This window comes from Antechinus flavipes, chromosome 3, assembly GCF_016432865.1.
Source record: "Antechinus flavipes isolate AdamAnt ecotype Samford, QLD, Australia chromosome 3, AdamAnt_v2, whole genome shotgun sequence".
NCBI classification, from domain to species: domain Eukaryota; kingdom Metazoa; phylum Chordata; class Mammalia; order Dasyuromorphia; family Dasyuridae; genus Antechinus; species Antechinus flavipes.
In genome coordinates, this window is record NC_067400.1 from 450,599,390 (window position 1) to 450,621,683 (window position 22,294).

The following is a 22,294-nucleotide window of genomic DNA, read 5'->3' on the forward strand; positions in this document are numbered from 1 at the left end:
ATTCTTAGACCAAAAGGAAGCTATTATAGCTCCTGATACCATTCTAGAAAAGTACTCTAAATTATAGATGTCTTTGGGAGCCTCTCTAAGCTCTGGTAGATTCCAAAGATCTACAGGAAACCTCTAAAACAATTTTAATTCTGATTACAGCATCGCGGACTAATTTATAGGAAATTATTTTTCTCTTTAGCACTCTCATTTTCTAGTCATTGCAGTTAAGTCATCTTCAGTTTACCTATTACTCTCCAGTTACTTAGTTTAAACTATATTTACATTTTAGCAAGTTCATACATCAGCCTGCTTTGACTTTATAACTCTTCTGTTTTTCTCTCTGCCTGGACTGATCTTTGCTCTTGCATTATTTGAAATAAAAGAGTAGTTAGGTAACAACTACAACAGCAATAATAATAAAATGTAATGTCTCATAGGGATATAGTGCTTTATACTTTCCAGAATGCTTCCATTTCCATTATCTCATTTGATGCGTGACAAAGTGAATTTACGGTAGTCATGGCCCAGAAAGGGACATTTTCGGAACTTTTTTTCAGGAAATTACTTGGAAGGATGCCACTTCCACAGAACTCTTACATGACACAGGAAATTTTCCAGGGATGGAGATTATATTATAATGAAAGTCATTCCATCTTCATAAAAATTAATTTTGATTTTCCCTTTACAAATGAATTTATGCAACTAGGTCAGCTATTGGGGATTTTTTTTTAAGTTTTTGGTTTGAGTATTTATGGATATATAACATATTGGCATAATTTTCTCATTTCCTGAAACATATTTTGAAAGTCAGAAATATCATAAAGCATCTGAATATCCTATATATATTTTTAAAGCATGGTATTTGCTTCATATTTTAAACCATTCACTTAAAATATTTTGTGGTATAATGAGTTACTTCACTTAAGTCATTTAAAATGCTTTTGAGTTTGGGGATAACAAAAGAATAAGTAATGAGATTATCAGTCATCTACTTATTTGGGACATTCACATAAACCAATCTTAAGGAATTTTTTTAATTTTTTATGAGATACACTAGAAATTTACTAAAATATAAGCTTTGGAGGAAAGTTCTAGGTCTCAGTTTCCCAAACCTTCATTGGGTATTTACTATTTTATCTTTGTAAAATTTAAAGTGATGATCAAACTTTAGGCTTTGAGAGCTTGAGAGCACTTTTTTATAAGCATTGTCTCTTTTGATCTTCACAAGAACTTGGGAGGTAGGTGCTATTATTATCTCCATTTTGCCATGGAGGAAGCTGAAGCAAATAGAGGTTAAATGACTTGCCCAGGGTCACACATCTTCTATATGTCCAAGGCCAGACTTATCCAGAATCAGGTCTTCCTTTCTTCCTTACTTTCCCTTGTTCTATAGGTTTAATGAAAGCTTTCTGAGGACAATGATTGTTCCTTTTTTTTTTTTCTTCATATCTTCATTATACACTTTTCTTGCACATAGTAGGTACTTATTGTTTTTTAATTTAATTACTTAATCATAGAAATCAAAGGGATTATAGAGTTCATTTAGTTTACACACTCTCACCCCCACCTTCATTTTGCAGATCCTGAAAATGATTCCCAAAGAAGTTTAGTGGCTTGGCCAACTATAACCAGCAGCAGAACCTAGAATCAAATCCAGGTCCTCTGATACCAAGTTCAATGCTCCTTCCACTAAAAAGTACTTGGTGAGGGAAGAGAAGCAGGAGAGGAGGCAGATAGGAATGCTGAGTCTTATCAAGAAAGAATTTCTACTCATTCTACTTTAGTTCAACAAACCTGTTCTAAGCACTTGCTATACATAAAACAGTTATATGAAGTGCCAGAGATACAAATAGATTGTATTCTCAGAGATTCATATTATGTTTTGAAGGAATCTAAGGATGTTTGGAAAGATATGTACATAAATAGTTGTGATTGATATACAAGACAAATGTTCCACCAACTTTCCAGGCCTTTGTCTCATGTTGTCCTTTTCCATATTACTGTACCTCATCCTTTTGCTTTAAGAGGACTCTCTCCATCTCTACTTACCCTTACCTCAAGCATCCATTACTTTATTCAAGTTCCTTCCTTCCTTCAGAGATATCTTATAACTGCCAACTGATTGAAAGTAGTCTGTAGTAAATACATAAAAAAATATAAAATCAAGAGATGAAGTAGCTTAAAAGTTAATCCCGATAAGCATAACTTCTCCCAGAACTACAATTACTTCTGGTCATCTAGAGGTAGTTGGGGTAGGTAGAGGTAGGTTTTTCCCTCATGAGCAGGAATGTGGACATTTTTACAACTATGTCAATCTAGTATAAGCCTCCCTCTGAGTACATTAATAATGAATAAACTAGATAAGAATAAATTGAGTTGATAGGATTTCCTTTACCTTTAGCATATGCATTTATGAATTTGGCAATCCTTCTAGTTTTTTCTGTCTATATGCCTCTCCATCTTCTCTTTGAGAGGAAAGAGCTTCTTCTAGACAACTGGTATCAAGCTGGGTGGAGATATTCCTTGGGTACTAGGAAATATAGGATAGGCACCCTGGAGAAGGTTCAGAGGCCCAGATACAGATTCAGGAGTCATTTACATAGAGATGATAAGTGAAGCCCTGAAAGAAGATGAGATCACCAAGGGAGAAAGTGTAAAGAGAGAGGGGAAAAGGCTCACAAAAGAATCTTGGGGACACTTGTAGTTAAGGCAGAGAAAAAAAATGAGAATTTAGTGAAAGAGACAGAAAAGGAACGGTCAGACAGAGAGGAGAAAAATTATTCAAGTGCAATATATATTCAAATCAGTGTAAGAAAATGTTAAGTGGCTGGTCCATACAGTTAAATGCTACATAAAACTGAAGAAAAGAGAACCCTAGAATAGATGAAGCCTGGCCCTAGTATTTTAGGTTTGTTATTAGAATGAAATGAGTCACTTAGAGGTTATTGAACAGCTGTTCATCTCAAGTTTATTCAACTTAGGGGAAGAAAAGAAAAAAGGATTAGCATATATATGTGTGCGTACACATATACCTACTATGTGCCACATACGGGGCTAAGCACTTTTTTATAAGCATTGTCTCTTTTGATCTTGACAAGAAATTAGGAGGTAGGTGCTGTTATTATCTCCATTTTGCCATGGAGGAAGCTGAAGCAAATAGAGGCTAAATGACTTGCCCAGTGTCACACATCTTCTACGTGTCCAAGGCCAGACTTATTCAGAATCAGGTCTTCCTGACTCCAGATCCAGCATTCTACTGGGCCACCAGCTGTCTATAACCTAGCAAGTCTTCCCTGCCTCTCTGTTGCCCATTGAGGTCTGTCAGCCAAGCTTCTGAAATAAGCTAAAGCCTTCAACCTATTTTTACTCAAGTGACCTTGAAATGATGTCAACTGACTTAGTTGATAGTTCTGCAATCCAATTAAGTTGAGGATGGCCTAATTAACTTTCCAGAAAAACTGGCCTAACCTGAATGGGGAGGTAGGGAGGGAGGAATGATGGTGTTAAGATATTACTCCTACCGAACTGTTCGGTTCTGCAAATATGTATTGTATCTAGGATATACTGCAACATATTTAACATATATAGGACTGCTTGCCATCTTGGGGGGGGGGGAGGAGGGAAGGAGGGGAAAAAACGAAACATAAGTGATTGCAAGGGATAATGATGTGTAAAAATTATCCTGGCATGGATTCTGTCAATACAAAGTTATTATTAAATAAAATTAAATTAAAAAAAAAAAAGATATTACTCCTACCACAACCCTGACCCCTCACTGAATTGGCCACCCAAATTGGACTTAGTAGAAACAGATCATTAGAGAAAGGGGATAGAAACATACTGCAGCCCATATCAATCAAAATCCCATAACTGAAATATCTCACTGGACTTTGTGATAGCTAGTTGTTGTAGAGCACTAAGGATTATGAAGTGCTATATGTATGTTATCTCATCCCATCTGCGCAATGACTCTTAAAAACAAATGACTTGTGTCTGACTCTGGGACCCCATGAATGCAGATAAAGTCCATGGGGTGTTCTTGGCAGATATTGAAGTGGTTTGCCATGTTCTTCTCCAGTGGCTTAAGACAGAGAGAGGGAAAGTGACTTGCCCAGAATCACACAGCTACTAAATGTCTGAGGTCAGATTTTGAACTCGGGTCTGTCTTCCTGACTCCAGACCTAGTGCTTTATTCATCTTGCCACCAAGCTACCTCCAACTAACAACTCCATCTAGTAACTAGTGTTGACTAGCACATTTAAAATAAGTAATGTACTGCTAATCTAATGTTCACATGGTATAAGACTACCCACAATTTGCCCTAAAAAACGACCTTATCCCATTTTGACCATTTCCTACTAAACTGAACACCACAGAGGAAAAAAAGATTGCCAAGCTGTAGCCCAATATAATGATCCATTTGATAGCTCAAATCAGTAACTTAACTGACTATGAGGACCCGTTTACCACTCCAATTGATCAATTTCTGCCAATTATAGTCTTTGGGAGTTCCCTAAGACAACTGAGTACTCAATTCACTTCCTAGGATTTCACAGCCAATATGTATCAGTAATTCATTTTGAATCCAGAGTTTCTTAACTTTGAGGTCAACTCTCTATCCACTTAATGTATCATGCTGCTTTTCTCCAATACAAGTCTTTTAAGATTTCTTCACCAGTTTAGCAATCCTGTCACAGTTATTATAGTACTGTGCCTCATTTTTGTATTCATTTTCTGGCACTTGTCTTCATTGCCACGTATTATTTTTATATATTATTTTAAAACTAAAGTTGGTCCTTGAGATGCCTGGATATATACATGGGTCCTTATAAATAACACTTGCTTTTCTTTTTCAATGGCTTAGTCTTCTGAATTCCATTCATTAGAGCTTTCTTCCTTTTCTGGCCTTACTTCACTTATACAATTTTAGCTGCTGCATTAGCCTTTCTTTAGACTTTGACATATGCTCTCCCCAAATCAAAGCTATGTAACAGACTTGTCTCAGATTTTATTCCTCTCCTTTTTTTTTTTTTAAATATAAACTCTTAAGATGGAGAGATCACTTTTGTCCAAGGATTCCCATTGTTTCTACCCCAGCAATCAATTTCTTCTTGATGGTAAGATCTGATTTAAAATAAAATTCCTATTGTTGATTCCTTTACCTTTTGAAGGAGTAAATTATTGTTAAGGAAAGTCAAAAAATTATTAGCTATTATTTTTTGGCAGAAAATGCATTCCATTAATCCTTTGTATTTTTGATCAGTCAAATAAAGCCTGTCCTTAGTTGTTTTCTTAATCTGAATTTCTAAATAGAATCTGAGGGTCATTTTCCTTTTTTTTCTGGGAATCTAGACACATTCAAAATGGATATACTTAAGGGAAATCCTGGCCTAGGGATATGACCCAGAAAGAGAATATATTATTCAGAAAGCTTTAGTTTGATCTAGATTAATAAATCAGAACATTCAGTTCTGGAAAACTATTAGACCCTGGTTGACACAATAAACAAAACAAACAAACAAACACCCCAAAATGTATTTTGAAATGATTCTCTATGTTGTCCTAAAGAACTAGGCTAGTAAATGCAGAAAACCTTTGACTTTGGCAATAGTGAATCTTGGATCACTGCAATTGGATCTAAAGAGCTATAAATACAACACACACACATACACACATGTTTTTCTTTTGGAAATGGGATAAGGGAAATTTATATATTACCTATATTACCTAAGATGTGTGTGTTGTATAAATTCCATTGAATTAATGTTAATTCAGAAGCAAATGTTACCTTTATAACAATAATTAACATTTACATAGCACTTTAAGGTTTGTAAAGCACTGTACATGTGTGATTTCATTTTCTCTTCACAATAACTCTGTGAAATAGGAGGTATAAGCCCCATTTTACAAATTAAGAAACTGAGGCCAAAACCCATTTAAGTGGCTTAAGTTTATAAATGTCTGAGGTAGGATTTAAATATAGTCATGTCTTCATGACTCCAAGTCTGGCCCTTTTACCCACTGTGCCATCTATTAAATAAATTCTTTTCCTGGGAAATTTGATTCTTTCATTTATTTAACAAATATTTACTCAATGTTTGCTATATACAGAGATCACTGTGCTAGGTTCTCTGATTGTTACTTTTGTAGGCTTAAGAAGTATTCATATAACATATATGCATTAAGTGAGTGCAAGGGATAATATTGTAAAAAATTACCCTGGCATGGATTCTGTCAATACAAAGTTATTATTAAATAAAATTAAATTAAAATAAAAAAAATTAAAAAATTAAAAAAAATAACATATGCATATGGTGTGCTGGTAAATGCAAAAAATGTACACAGCACACATGTTTAAAGCTGAACATATCATTAACATTTTCTCAATCTTTTTTTTTTAATCTAGACAATCAATAAAATAAGAAAACAAGTTCCAATTTATATAATTTGCTGATTTCCTAAGTACAAATTCTCACACTGAAAAAATTTAACAACTGGCTCCAGCACACCCCTGCATGTAACTATAACAAACATTATTAATAAGTGCAATAGAAAAGTACAAACAGAGCACCATGTGACATTAGAGAAGAGAAAGTTGTTCCTAAAGTGGAAAATTTAGGAAGGATTTTTGAGGAAGTTAGCATTTGAATTGGACTTTATCAGATACATGGTAATTTATCATGTGAAGAAGAGTGACAGTTACATCACTGAATAAGGAAGAGTATTCTGTCAGTGCTAAGAAGGATAGGAAGAAGACAAGAAAGTAGAAGAAGAATTAGCCATTGAGGGAGTATTCAAATAATCCCAACAAGTGACAATGGGGTTTTATGCTAAGGTCCAGGTTATGGGAATAAAGGAAAAGCAACAGACAGATGTGAGAGCTATTGTTATAATGTTATAGTTATAATGTTAAAGATTTGGTCATTGATAGGGAAGAGCAAGGAAAGAGTCTAAGAAGAAAAATAAAAAAAATTATTGGTTTTATTGACTAATAATTTGTCAGTGATCCTTGAGAAAGCAGTTTATTTTACAATAGAATTCTGGGATAGAAAAGATATCATGAGAGGAGGGAATGATAAAGGAAATGAGAGTCAATTTAAGAGCAAGAAATACACCCACACTTCCTATTGGTCAGGTGAATTGGAGGCAGTGAAGGGAATGGCCTCCAATGGATAATGAAACAATAGATGTGTCTTCTTCAGACATGTAACTATATTGCATTTCAAGCATCATAGGAAACTCTAGTTAAAAAGTTTGCAGGTATAAGAAAATTTGCTGAAAATAGAATATGAATTGCATATGGAATGCTCATAATGGAATGAGCTGAGAGATAGAAGAGCCTGGGAATTTTTTTTTTTTTTTTTTTTTTTTTTAGCAATAGGTTAAGTTCACGGACATAATTAGTTTTATAGGTTTTCACTTTTTATTTTGGAACCTTATGTTTCTCTTTCAAAGTGTAGTCATGTTATTTGTCTATCATTTTCAAACAAGATCAAGGACATCAAAAATGATCTCTTTAGTTGTACATGAACTGGATTTAAATGAGGCAGAATTCCACAAAGTTATTGGTCTCAATCTCTCTTCCAAATCTAAAACCAAGGCAAAAACAAGAATGACTGACATTGTAATGCTGGAGAAACTGAGTCAGGAGAGAGATTAGAAAGTTTTTAATATTTTATTAATGGGAGAGTAAGATTGACTGGACAGGACTCTCGTCTCAAATTATCCAGTGCTGAATGGGAGAATGTCTAACCTTTATATACCTCTTGGAGACAAAGAAGAGGGAAAGAGCGAGAAAGCCCATGTCCATCTGGAAAAGACTATAAACCAAAAAAAACCCAGAGACAGGATGTCTGAATACCCAGAGATAAAGATGTCAGTGAAATATCTTGAAATATTTTAGAGGGATATAATTCTTGAGGATAGAAGATAATCAGGAGGTCTACTCTCTTGTTTATCTTGCTTGGGCTAACAATTTATAACCTTAGACTAATTGGTCCTCAGCCTTCATGGACCAGAGGGAGATTTACAGCTTAGGGGAGTAATTAGGAAGACTGAGACAAGGGAAACTTGTACAAGGAAACTGAGTCAGGACAGTTAAAGAGAACTGTGGCATAACAACATTGGCTCAGGATGCAGTGGGATGCCTTTGGCATCTTCTATGTCTGACCAAGCTCTAAGCACTTCATAGTTCCTGCTTCAGCCGCCTTCTTTGTGGCCATTGGAACAAATGTTTCTCACCTGCTCACTCCACATGGGGAGTTTTCATACGCTTGGTATAGACATCCCCAACTCACTAATGAGTTTGAGGCCAGTTTGTTACTCTCAATCCTGCTTAAACCTATTTGCAGACAAAATTTACCACTGCACATTTTATAGCTTCTGGGAGTCACAGGTGAGAGTTGAATGCCAGGTGAATACTAAAAGTGGATAAGCAGCCCTGCAAAAGACTTAGCAGCCTACACATCAGAGTTACTAGTCTTTCCAGCACATCCCACACACCCTATAATCATGTAGACACATATAGAAGAATTTCCTAAGGTTGCTTCAATCCTACTCAAAATTTACCTGATCTGCTGAGACTAATGCAAAACTGACCTGATATCCCCAAAGATCTTGAAACTGTGAACTAAGGAGGTCTTTAAATAAAATTATATGCCACTCTCACCTTTGGCTAGAACCTAATTGGACTCCAGAAGCAGAGAGATGAACTATAGGATCAATGGATATTTGTGTTAGCTACTTTCTCTTCCAAATCAAACGACTTTCCCATGCAGTCCTGAGATCATCTCTCTTTTGTACATTCACATCAGGCAACATCATATTGATTAGAAAGAAAAACAAGTCATTATAGGAATTGCCCAAGTGTACTTTTTTTCCCTTTACTAAAGATTGTTACATGATTTAGGATTTAGGTTCAATATTTAAAAACAAAATAATGAGTTTGTATGACATTATAAGCAAATGCTCCCCCCCCTCCCCTTTAAATTGAATATTGGAGAAATAAACCATTGGGAACTAAAGGCAAAGAAAATCCTAAATGAAAGTGGTCACTTTAATTGAAATAAAAAGCAAACATTAACACAAGAACCAAGTCTAACTCAGACCATCCACTCCAATGCTTTTCATTAACCATTCAGAAGAGGTTACCGGAAGAAAAGGAGGAAAGGGACCATTTGTTTTATAATTTGCTTAAAGGCAAGGTAATTAAACTTTGTAATTTCCTTCTGTAGTCCTTAGATTTACCAAGGAGTTTATATGCAGATATAATATTTCAGTCTCTGAATAACTCATTATGAAAAGCATTTAGAATGAAAAGATTTTCTTTCTGTCTTTTATCTTTAGTTTACTAATTCAATCATCCAGAAAATAGCAATTTTCTGTTAGAAGTGTCTCGCAGTACCTTAGAATAGAATTGCAGGAAGAATTTAAGTGTGCCCTCTGAAAGAATCCTTGAATGTTTCTCAGGAAGGTCATTTTGCTTGTTCAGGAAAAAAATGAAAATGATATGTTTGTCTGCATTGCGGATAAGCATAAAATTGGTTGGTCACATAGCTTTCCCCCCAAGGAGCCAAAAGGCAGCGAGATTATGTGACTGTATTGTGAATATATACACGATGGCCATCAGTTACATCTGAAAGAGAGCCATGCACATGTCCGAGGTAAAAAAAGGAAAGGGTCCTCAAAGGGAATATTCAGTTTTTCTTCTGATCTAGAAGCAAATTTGCAGTGTGTTCCCAACAAACAGAAAAGGCTGGAAGGTTTTTTAAATTGGACAAGTGCACTGAGGAACTTAGAAAGCATTGGAATTCAGACATGCCCTTGCAAAGCATTCAGAAAAGTCAGGTGCTGGCTCTTTCCTTAGCTTTGCTGCCTTTTGTCTTGGGTCATGCAGACCAATCTTTACAGAAAGTATCCTCTTAGCAGACCTCAGATTGTCAGGGTGTTGAATATTCTGTGACACAGGCTGCATGATATTCTGTGACAAAGGGGAGATGTTGGACCAAAAATTATAGTTCTGTTTCATGAGCCTCGCTGAGAGTGACTTTTATGAAATGCCAGTCTCAAGGACATTCCCATGGGGATTGGAGAGAGCTTCAAAGTGAGAGTGCTTTTTGGACTTTTTGTCAAATGAGATCATATATGAAGAGTAACTTATACACTTTAGCATACCTCATAAATGTTAGTTATTATTAACATCATTCATTTCTTTCCCCTCATCCTCAACATCTCTGAGATAGACTCAGGGGATGTGTATTTTAATAGAAAAATAAATGGAATGATGTTCAAGAGGGAATCTGTTTTAGTTTGGGTTCTCCCTCCACTTTACTGAATGAGCTCACATAAATCACTTAACCTTTCTACTTTAGTTTCTTCCTCTATAAAAAGGAGATGATCATAACTTTCCTGGGGATTTCTCATGGATGTTAAGTGTATCAAAATTATATTAAAATGATAGTAATGATAACTAACATGGCATTTACTATATGTGAAAATTCTTTAAAAATTGTGAAGCATTATCTAAATTCAAGTTAGCTAGATATGATGGTATTATCACTCACTCCAAGTTCAACATACATGTATTAAGCATGTATTACATTCATATGTAACTAGCATATAACAACAACAATAAGATTTGCATAAAACCTACTACACGGCAGGCACTGTGCTAAGCAATTTACAGATAACTATCTCATTTGATCTTCACAGGAAGGTATTATTATTCTCATTTTACAGATGAGGAAACTTAGGCAGGCAGAAGTTAAGCAGTTAGTAAGAATCAGAGGTTGGATTTAAATTTGTCTTCTTGACTTCAGGTCCCATGATCTATATTTATTGTGCCAAATAATCATATATAAAATGAATTGTGTTATGCTTTGCAAATGAAAAGATCAAAGGATCACATAAGGAGAGCTAGAAGAGACCCTTTATAGGTCACTGGATCCAACATCCTCATTTAAAAAGAAGTAGAAAGGGCTTAAGTGATTTGCCAAAGTGCTATGGCATTTGAACACAGATCTCCATACTTCAGAGTTTAATCTCCTAAAGAAGAAAGACAAATTCACAGATAACAATAATATACATTATAATACATGCATGGATGAGGTTTTTAAGTAGAATAATATGAGAAATTTGAAAATCATAAGGTCATTTTTAGTTTGGTAGAATAGAGAGCCTTCATAATGGAGGCGATCCCTAAACTGAATTCCAATTTGTAAAAAGAAAGAATTTCAGTAGATAGCTAAGGAGAAACAGCTCCAGGCTTAAAGAATAACATGTGAACAAAATCATAGAGGTAGCAAAAGTTAGGGCAGGATATAGATATAACAAATAGTCTGCTTTTCCTATAATATGTAGTGCATAATAAAAATCATTTTTTATTATTTCTGTCATCATTTATTGTGACAATTCACATTTATGTAACACTTTAAGATTTGTAGAGACTTTTTTTTAGAAGTTATTATGTTTTGAAGAAATTGAGATCCAGATAAGTTAAGTGATTTGCCCAAAGAACACAGCTAATGGACCTATAATTAGGTAGCATAGTGGATCAAATGCTGGGCTTGGAATCAGGAAGACTCAAGTTTAAATCTGGCCTCAGATACTTACTAGCTATATAATTCTTGGCAAGCCACTCCAATATTTTTTTTGCCAAGGAACCCCTACCAAAAGATCACAGAGGGTTAAGATGACTAAAAACAAGTGAATAACAAGGTACCCAAGGTAGGATTTGAAGCCTAATCTTCCACTATTCCAAATTTCACATACTATGTATTTTATTCTACGCCACACTGCTTTTATAGTATGTCAAGTAGTATATGGTAAGGCTAAAAATATAGTTTAGAGCCAAATTGTAGGGAAGCTTAAACATCAGACTATTTTATTCAGTAAGCAATAAGGAATCAATGAAAATTTTTGAATGGAAGTAGGAGTCAGACTTCTACATTAGGAAGATTGGTTGGTCAAAATTGTGACACATAAATTAGAGAAGGGAGAGAATAGAGCCATGAAGACCAGTAATAACCATGGGAATTGAAGAAAGTTGAAAGGGAATCCTTATTAAAAGAAGTTATTAAATTCATATATATATTTATTAAGTACCTACTATCAACAAGGTATTGTAATTTGACTAGCCAAGTTGAAAAAATGAACCTCAAGAACCCTGAAAAATAGACCTTTCCATTGAACTAAAACTATGGTTCTTAGAAACACTTGCATTATTTTTGTTATGGTTAATTCACACTTCAGTTCTCAGCTATGACCATGACCTTTTAGCAAGTTATTTTGGCTCTGTGACTCTTAGTTATCTCACTTGTAAATGAGGAGCTTGTAATTGATGACTTTTAAGATTGCTTCTAGGTCTAAACTCTATGATACTACTTTATAATATAATGGTCAGTATATTTCTTGGGGAACCTTTTCATTCTTTTAACTTTTCTGGTCCTTGGTGCCCTCATTGGTGAAATGGAAGTTATGCTTATTGTTGTTTAGTCATGTCTGACTGCATCCCATTTAGGGTTATCACCTTGGAAAAGATTGCACAGTGGTATGCCATTTTATACCTCATTTTACAGATAAGAAAACTAAGGCAAACAGAGTTAAATGACTTTCCCACAGTCACATAAATGGTGTCTAAAGTCAAATTTTAACTCAGGAAGATAAGTCTTTCTGACTTCAGGTCCAGCACTCTATCCACTATACTTAGCTGCCCCTGAGATATACTAGAATCCCTGAATTCAAGAAGGTGCCTCCTAAATTTAAAATCTAAAAAAACCAGAAGCATTTATTGGACTCTGTTGAACAAATCCATTACCTTAAGAGATATTCTCCACAACCAATTGAATATATAACTCTTTAGATAGATCTTCCATCCTTCTTGACCTTCAGGAAACTGAATGGGAAATGGTAACCCCTTTATCAGCTTTATCAGGCTGCCCAAACAAATTCATTATTCCAAGGGTGATTAGAAGCAAAAATGTAAAAGCTTAGCTAATCTTATCCTTGATTCACTTCCAGGAGGATCCCTGAATCAACCACTGAGGATTAATTCTATTAAATAATGTAGCAACTTAAGATAGGGACTGCTTTCCATGAATTTTTGTTTCCTTAGAGGCTGGAACAATGGTTTGCATATCAGCAGGCACTTAGCAAATTGTTGTTGCATTAGATTGGACTGCATTAGAGTTTGAATGAACAGGGCCAGGAGAAATCACCAAAGCAATTATCTACAATATCTTTAACTATGACAATGACATTGGTTCTCAACTCAGAGATGGATTCAGGAAGTTCTCCAAATCTGCTCTGAAATAAGACCTATGTTTCTGGTATCTGCTTTCTGCCTCTACCATGTAGCCATAAGACCATTTTGATTATTTATAGAAGTATATTATTTTTTTTTCTGCTGGAAAATATGATCAGAAGAATTAGAAGGCCTAAAGAATAGTGAACAAACTTTAAGAAAGAACTACCCTCACTCCCTCAGTATAGTAAAAAATCTAATACTGATTTAAAGGAAACATATGCTTGAAACATTTTCTCTCAAAGAAAACAGCAAAGACACTGTTGACCCCATAACCAGGTCCAACAGTTAGTTTATCTCGTGAAAAAAAAAAGTTGGCCATTCTAATTTTGGGATCAGTGAACATAACAAATATATCTTTTCTTTCTGGTTTGTATAATAAAATTCTTGAATTCAGGGTTTTTTTTTAATTATAGTTTTTTATTCACAGAACATATGCATGGGTAATTTTTTACAACATTGTCCCTTGCACTCACTTCTGTTCCAACTTTTCCCTTCCCTTCCTTCACCCCCTCCCCTAGATGGCAGGCAGTCTTATACATGTTAAACATGTTAAAGTATATCCTGGATACAACATATATGTGCAGATCTGTACAGTTCTCTTGTTGCACAAGAAGAATTGGATTCAGAAGGTAAAAATAACCTGGGAAGAAAAACAAAAATGCAAGTAGTCCACATTCATTTCCCAGTGTTCCTTCTCTGGGTGTAACTAATTCCATCAATTGGAACTGAATTAGATCTTCTCTTTGTTGAAGATATCCACTTCCATCAGACTACATCCTCATACAGTATCATTGTTGAAGTGCTTAATGATCTCCTGGTTCTGCTCATTTCACGTAGCATCAGTTCATGTAAGTCTCTCCAAGCCTCTCTGTATTCATCCTGCTGGCCATTTCTTACAGAACAATAATATTTCATAACATTGAATTCAGGATTTTAAAGAAATCTTTTTGCATTCACAGAGATAATTTTTATTTTCACAGAATTTCCTTTTCGTTCACATTGCACTTTTTACTTTCAAAGTATTTTGGACACACCAACTGTAAAATACTATGTTAGTTTACTCTGATTTTATTCTCTGATATCATCATTCAAATTCTATTAGCAGTTATAAATACATATATATATGTGTGCACATATAGATGTGTATTAGCAATCTATATGTACATATATTTCTATATAGAAAAGTTGGCTTAAAAAGGTTACATATTGGGTAAATAGAAAGGGAGAGAGTAAAAAGTAGCCTTGGCAGATATTCTTTTACTTATTCACGTACTTTGCCTGTCTACTCTTAGAAATACAAGGCAAGTAGGAATTCATAATGCCTGACAACTAACTTCCAAGAGTACTATAAGAGAAACAAAAGCATTTATCCTAAAGCTTTTCTTAGAATCACCTACAAATATAACCTATCAACCTAATGTATTTCAAATGGGGAGGAGACAGCTGTGCCAGATTGAACAAAAACAGAGCTTGTCAATAGGGCAATAGACAAAGCTATTAGAAGAGATAGCATCCTTTGGCCTAATTTATTCCAGAACACTGCAGCACTTTGCTTCTTCCAAACAGAGCCATACTATTCCTAACTATGATAATATGCCTCATTACAAGGTTTAACTTCATTTAAAAGGAGTCATTCCAGGACTAGAGCAATTTCAGGAGGTCTAAAAAAAAGCATTGGGTATATGTATTATAACATGCCATTAATTCACTTCTTTGTTCTAGTTCTGTTGAACTTTAAAGCATGCTGAAAAGCATCCAGAGTTATTATGTAGGAATTGTATAAGACTTCACCACAGCTGAGTACTTGAGGGCTTAATTGCAGAACTGACTGGAAACAGATTCCTTCAGGTCTTGTGATTTTATGAAATCTTGGATGAAAAGAAGATGGAAGTTTTTAGGTATGTGTGTGTTTGTATGTGCGTGCACACATGTGCTCATGCCCATGAATGCACATGCATACATGCTCATTCATGTTTATGTACTTAAGAAGGATTATCATAGTGAATTAATATTTTCTATTTCTTAATTCAGTTCATCAATTTGACTAACTTATATTAGTGCATAATGAATGCAAAACACTGTCCTAGGTGCTGAGAGACACAGAGAAAAATTAGGTAAAACATTTTTCCTGCCTTCAGAGAGATTTCATATTCCTAGGGAGAAGTTAGATACTATTCTCATAACTATAATACAAAATCCTTCAAGATTTCCGTGATTTTCCCTGTTCACATCTCACAATCCCTCTGTGCCTTGGTAGGTTGTCTTTGGGAGTTTATATAAGTGAAAAATTAGACATCCTACATGCAACCTGGTGATGAATATTTCCAAACTTAGTTAAACTTGTCTTGAACTATAGATTTAAAACTGGATCTGTATGTAAAATTTTTCTAGCTTGCATGGAAATAGCCACCATGGGCACACTTTAGTTAAAGTCGAGCAGAATCAAACCTAAATCACAGTTATAGCCTATGTCAAGTGACTATATTTATCTATAATGAATCATATTTATATATGTTATAAACTTAGACATGTCATATACTTAGAGGTCATCTAGTTAACCTCCCCCCTTTTTTACATAAGGAAACTGAGGCCCGGAGTGATGAAGTGATTTACCCAATGCCATGCAGGTAACAAATAGAAAAATCAGAATTTGAACGCAAGTTCTTTAATCTCAGAATCTGATATACCTTGTCATTGCACAGCTCTGCATCTTCTGATTACAAGCCCAATAACACTTTTTCTACAACTCCATGCTGTATGTTGAAATGAAAGCTTTCTTTAAGAAGAATTGCAATGCTCTGGATATGGCAAATAATGAACAATATGACCAAAAAATGAACTTGCCTATATTTCAATAAAGAGGGAATGTTACTAATGTAGGAATCATTTCAGATATCAATGTGTTTTAGACTATTTAAAACAATGATTAAAATCATTATTAAAATGGAAAAAAAAGATGAAGATGAAAAAACAATGTATTCAGTTACAGAAGTTGCAACCTAAACCCTTAAAACAAACTAGTGATGATGAAAAATGGGAGTTGGATAAAGCAAAAAACTTTTATAGTTATTGCCACTATGGCCTATGTTTTATAGAAATAAAAATCACCAAAGCAAAGAGGCCAAAAGAATCTGGAAACCATTTCACCTAGAAAACATTTAATCACTTCTCCAGGGAGAAAGATGACTTAAGCAAGTGGTTATAAATTTATTTGTAGTAGAAATTTAATTTTAAAATGTCTTGGTGAAGGATAGTTGGGCATTATTAGAATCAGCATCTTATAAAATGGGCAGCTTATGTAGACACAATGTATATAGAGCAATGGGCCTGGAGTCAGGAGTTTTAGGGAACAAATGAAGGTTTTTGAACAGAGAAAAGATCAAAATACAGTTTTAAGTAGATTAATCCAGGACTGGTATATGAGGAAGATAGGAGTACCTGGAATAATGACAGCAAAAATGGAAGAGATATGATGATACACAAAAAAAGAATTTAAAGAAATAATTAGTAAAATTTGGCTATTAATCTCTGAGACCATAGGAAAAAGAAGAATCTTCTTGAGAAAAGAGGGAGACCCCTTGGAATATAACTGGGAGAAGAAATTTTCCTTGGTGGAAATTCATACTCCTTTTGGGAGGAAGTGCTTCCTGGGATACCTGGAGGTTTCTACTCTGCTATAATTAAAGTTCACAAAGTTATTACAAAGGTGGCAAGGAGGAAAGGAAACAAAGCTGGCAGCAGGGCAAGCAGGAAAGGTAGAACCCCCCAAGAAGATACATTCTCTAAATTCCTTGCCTCTCTAGTTAAGACATTAAAGTCAGGGTAGGATCTGAGCAAAATTTTGAAGTGGAAATTTCTTCCTTTTCTTTTTACTCCTAATTCTCAAGGGCACTTATGGTACCCTCTAAGTCCCTGCAAAGTCTCATCTGTCACAATCATAACTGGTAAAGTGTCATTTAGGAATTGCAGTAGCTGAAAACTGTAGAATATAGGAAGTACTCCAATTTACTTTAATTCTAGTGTTTTTCCATTGAATTGTCTTCTATTCCAAATATAGCTTGTTTTGTACTTGTTTGTACTTGTCTCCTCTTGTTGAAGACAGAGACAGTCGTTTTGCTTCTTTTGTTACTTCAGAACTTAGCACAGTATCTGACACATAATAGGTGCTGAATAAATGCTGTTTTATTAATCAATTAATATCCTCCATGTCACTTGGACCAGATTTAAATCAGGTATTCAGATTTGCCATCCTTGTTTTTGCTGAATACAGGGACTATGCTCAATTGGTTGGTTTGAAGGAAGGGTAATAAAATATTAGAGTATACTAGCTATCTTCTCCAGTAAGACTTTCCAGATTTTCCCAGACAAAGCAACTTTGCCCTTTTCTGATCGCTTTTAATACTTTGTCCTTCTCTCATTCACATCTTATATTCTAATTTGCACTGTTCTTATGTCTCAAGCTACTGGGATGTGAACTCCTTAAGGACAGTCACTTAATCAACAAAAATTCATTATACATTTAGTAGGTACCAGTGACTGCATTAAGCACTAAGGATGCAAAGACAAAAAAAACAAGTTTTTTTTTCCCCTCAAAAAATTTATACTTTAATGAGGGAAAGAAAACACACAAACAATTTTGAACATACAAGTTCTTCCATTGATAATATGTAGTAATTTCAGAAAGAAGACAGTAGCAGTAAGGGCCAAAGCTTTAGTATAACATCTATTTGTACCTCTCTGGTAATAGGTACTGAAAAAATATCAATGGAATGAATGGAATTGATGGCCACTAAAGAAATTTTTTGATAAATAACTCTTAGATTTGGAAAAGAAAATAGTTCATACATTATCTTCAAGGATTAGAGAATCACAGAGCTTGAGAGTTGGAAAGGACTTTAATGTCCATCTATTACAACCCATACACAAAAGGAATCCCCAGTATAATATACCCAACAAGTGGTTGTTGAATCTATGTTTTATTTTTACTAATTTGAGGAAGGTGATGTTAAATGTGAGAAAGGACCTTAGTCCTCTTATTTATTCTGTGCCCTCTGTCAGTTTTGTAAAACACTCTCTATTTCCATTTTTTCCTGTGTAAGTGCAGTAATATGCACAGGAATATACAGGGGTGGTAAATGTGTTAGCAGATGTGAAAATCCAATGAGTTTGTAGGTGATAGAATCTTAAATAAATGCAAAGCATGGTTTCCTTTCAGTTACTCAGAGAATTTTGTGAATATGCAGTCATGTTTCTTTTTCTTCCTTTGGTCCTTTCACTATTTATCAGTACTTCCAGGAAAGACATGTTTTCATGGACAAAGAACTAGGCTCAGAAGCCTGGATAGACCAGAAAGACCTAGGTAGGTTGAAGCTCTGTCTCTGGTAAATTGGAATATATCCCTAAGCAAGGTACATACATAACTTTTTCACTCTAGGAGAATAAGAGACTTTAAGAGAATAAGTTCCTAAGAAGATGTTGATTTATGTTAGTAGAAGGAGTTGTGTCACCTGTCCCTTTTCCTTAAAAGGAAGCAGAGGCAAGGGAGTTTTTCCCTGTCTATAAAACTAAATGGCCCAAACCCAGAAGTGAACATTATAAAGAGCCAACTATTCAGTTTTCAGTGGAGGCTTAAAAATCAGCAAATGGCTACAAATTAGGTCTGATATATTGTTCAAATTGCGTTGTCTTGATTGATTGTGTAGACTTAAGAAAGTGATGGAGAAAATGTTAATAATGCAGATTAAATGTTAATTTAATTAGTTAAATAATGTAGATTAAACTTGAGTGTGTTGTGAGTTAATGTTATTGTTGTTTTAGAGAGCCAGTTGTTAAAATTTTACCCAGCATATCTTTGGATGAAAGAGAGATGGTTCCTAATATCCCTTTTCTCTCTAAACCCTAGGATTCTATGAACAAAATACATTTTTTTTCCTGTAAATCAATGGCCCTGGTTAACCAAATTTCCTCCCTTCTTTTTCTTTGGAGGATGCTTTTCCCCCTTTTTTGGGCAAAAATTTTTGCATAGCAAAGTTTTATGTAATTCATTCTACGAAAAAGACATTGAAACAGATGTTGGCAGACAATTGATTTCAAATTTAGTGATGAAAAAATTTAAAGGGGAAGGTAGTCAGTGGCTCTCAATTACCCATATTACTACTGAACTCCCAATTGCCAACAGTAATAATAATTTAAAAATTTGGAAGCTTATTGTTATTTATCTACCTCTTCCTTGACTAGACTTTTTTGTCTTTTTTGGGGGCTTCCAAATTGGAATGAAAATTATTCTCTATAAATACCTTAATCACCTTAAGAATATTTTTTCAATAGTTTCTTAACACAGTGGGTGGGGAAAAATCCTTTCTGAACAATTTGCTTTCTTAAGGAACCTTGGGTTCTTTCCTAGATTAGCTTTTTATCTAATATAAATTATCTGAGCTGGAGCTAGACTGAGAATTTGGAACACTCAGCTTCTCATATTTGCCACAGCTGTGCAGAAATAACTTAGTAACCTGATTCTTTTCCTTTTCCCTGTATTAGGCCAATTCAGTTCAAGCCTAAGGCATGAGGGTTAATACCAAAAGTGGAATTTATAGAAGGAATGAGGCCTTAAATAAATGGCCCAAGGTTTTAAATAACTTTGAAAGCAGTGCTTTGTGAGGGGAAAAATAACCCAATATATCAATGAAATATTAAACATATTATCCTGGTCCTTTGCTCTCTCTGTGATCTCATCTATTCTTCAGAATAAACTTCAGTTATTACCCCTATTCAGTTGACTCATAGGTCTCTACATCCCACTCTAATCTCTCATTTCTAACTACCTGGAAATCTCTCCCTGTCACCTTGTAAACAACTCAAACTTGGCTCAAAACAGAACTTGTTATCTCTCCAGCCCTCTTCTTGCCCCCTCCCTACCACTGCCCTAACCTGCTATTCCCCTAATTTTAGTTATTTCAAGGATATTGTCATCCAGATTCACAACACTGGAATCATCTCTGACTCCCCTTTCTCAACACTACCACCTCTTCCCCCATATTTGATCAGTTGCCAAGTCTTAGAGAGTTTAGGTAATAGCAAATGGACTAGCTCAGCTGGAACAATGAGTACATTACAAGGAGTAATATAAAGTCAGTCTAAAAAGGTAAATTGGAGCTAAATTGTAAGGGACTTTAAATGAGACAATGCAGAGTTTATATTTTATTATAGAGGTAATAGGAAGCCAATCAAGGTGGCAAGGGAATGACTTGCCTTCAGACATATTTAGGAAGCCATTTTAGCAGAATTGTGTGGGGTAGATCAGAGAGAGAAAAAAAATGTAAGGAGGGAGTCTAATTAAGAGACTGTTGCATGGGAGGTTATGAGGTTCTACCCTAAACTAGTAGCTATGTGAGAGAAGAAATGGATACATGGGTGATATATCATGGAGGTATCTACAAGATTTTGCAACTGATCAAATATAGGAACAGTTAAGAAAAAGAAGGTTTTGAACTAGGATGACTAAAACAAAGGTGATACACTCATTCAATCACTGGACAAACATTTATAGCCAGGTCTCAATTATTGCAAATGTTGAATGCTGCAAGGTGGTCATGATAAGGTGTGAGAATTAAGGGTAAGAGATCCCTTAACAGCAATGGGATCCCTTTGGCTGGTGGCAGGTTTTGCAAAAGAATTCACAAACCCCAATAAATGCAGGCAAGAGGTTTGTAGCAAAGAATGAGTTTATTTATGCTAAGAAAACAGTAAGCTAAGAAGACAGCTTTCTTAGAGGGCAAACTCCTAATTAGGAATTTAGCAAAGATGGGTTTACACTGAAAAGAAAATATCTTCATCAGTGGGCAAAATCCTGTTAGGACTTCTGCAAAAATGAATTGACAAACGCTTATAGCAAGTCAGTCTTGGCCTGGAACTGGGGAGCAGTTTGACCAACTCAATAGAGGACTATGCCCCAGGCCAAGATTTCCATTTGAATGAGATTATTTAGCTGGGAGTTGTCTGGGAAGGGTGTGCCCCTCCCAAAGGTGGGGAAGGTTTGAGAAGAAGGAGCACCCTTCCCTCCAAAGGGATACAGTTTACACCAGGGCTCCCCTCAAAGATTAAAGGGGACATAATTTACATCAGTCACATTATAGCTCAATTGAAACATGCAATGATTTAAAAAAAAAAGTTGTATCTGTCATTAAAATGATATAATAATAAAAAAGGACAAGAAATACATTTTTCTGATTTGTTTATAACAAACTAATAGAAAGCAAAATTTTAAAAATTTAAAAATAAACCTATATTAATAATATGATGAATATGTAGTTATTGTCATTTAAATAGTTTAACAGCATAGATTGAACTGTCTTCTCTTTCTTTAAATCCTCATCCATATTCTGGTAAATGCAGAGAGCTTTTTCTGCAGCTCTACAAATTTGCATGCTCACTTTCTTACACAGTTAACCAAGTGTAGTTGGATGACCTGATACATTATTTAAAATCAGTAATGCTTTAGATGTGATATTATTGTCCTTCCAAGATGTATCAAGAGCTCAGCTAAAATAACTTGAAAACCAGTCTTTGCAAAAAGCTTTTGTCGTTCATGCACTTTTATTTGATTGCCAAAGAACTGGAAGTGATCGATGATTGTAGTCTCTTGGAGAATGAGAATTTCTAGACCAATAAATAAGCATTGGTTTTCATTTAAAATCCCCTTCTACATCACCTTCCCGTAAAAGTATTTGGTGATCTTTAGATACTTCAAGTAAAGGTTGAGTTCTTTCTTCCTTAAAAGCATAAGTTTTGGAAGGCATCCCTCTCTATAATTAATCTGTTATATCCACATTAAAAATCTATTGATGAGTGTATCCACTTGCTTTGATTTTTTTTTTTTTCAAGACATCAGAATCTATAGCAAATTAGATAGTATATCTTCATGTTCACTAGCTGCTTTCTCTGGTAATTTTAACATTACACATTTGAACTCATTTTTTTAAATGTTTAAGCCAATCAATGCTT

At 34.8% G+C, this 22,294-nt stretch overlaps 1 protein-coding gene across 1 annotated transcript in view; it reads left to right on the forward strand.

Annotated features, from left to right (window-relative positions):
• Window positions 1-22,294, forward strand: part of LOC127557311 (uncharacterized) — a 184,822-nt gene that overhangs the window by 145,571 nt on the left and 16,957 nt on the right. The gene's annotated exons all lie outside the window — the stretch shown is intronic.